Here is a 265-nt window from a genome sequence, read left to right on the forward strand (position 1 = left end):
CGGTGGGGCCCCGAGCGGCGGCGGTCCCAGTGGGGGCCGTCAAACTCGGGTCGACATGGGCAGTGGCCGTCCTCGTCACAGCCTCCAGGCAGAGTTCCTGCAGGACTGCAGCCACACACTGCGGGGCCAAGGGGGTCACAGGGACCCCGAGCCTCCCCTCCCACCTGTGCCCACTCAGGAGGCGGCACTCACGCTGGCAGAGGGGGAAGCGGACGTAACCCGGGCTGCAGCGGCCACACGGGGCCCCCGCGAAGGCCCGCCGGGC

At 73.6% G+C, this 265-nt stretch overlaps 1 protein-coding gene across 1 annotated transcript in view; it reads right to left on the reverse strand.

Annotated features, from left to right (window-relative positions):
• LAMA5 (laminin subunit alpha 5) overlaps window positions 1-265 on the reverse strand; it is a gene marked incomplete in the record, with an annotated part of 67,947 nt that overhangs the window by 39,142 nt on the left and 28,540 nt on the right.

Source organism: Tupaia chinensis, unplaced genomic scaffold (assembly GCF_000334495.1).
Source record: "Tupaia chinensis unplaced genomic scaffold, TupChi_1.0 Scaffold000558_1, whole genome shotgun sequence".
Lineage (NCBI taxonomy): Eukaryota > Metazoa > Chordata > Mammalia > Scandentia > Tupaiidae > Tupaia > Tupaia belangeri.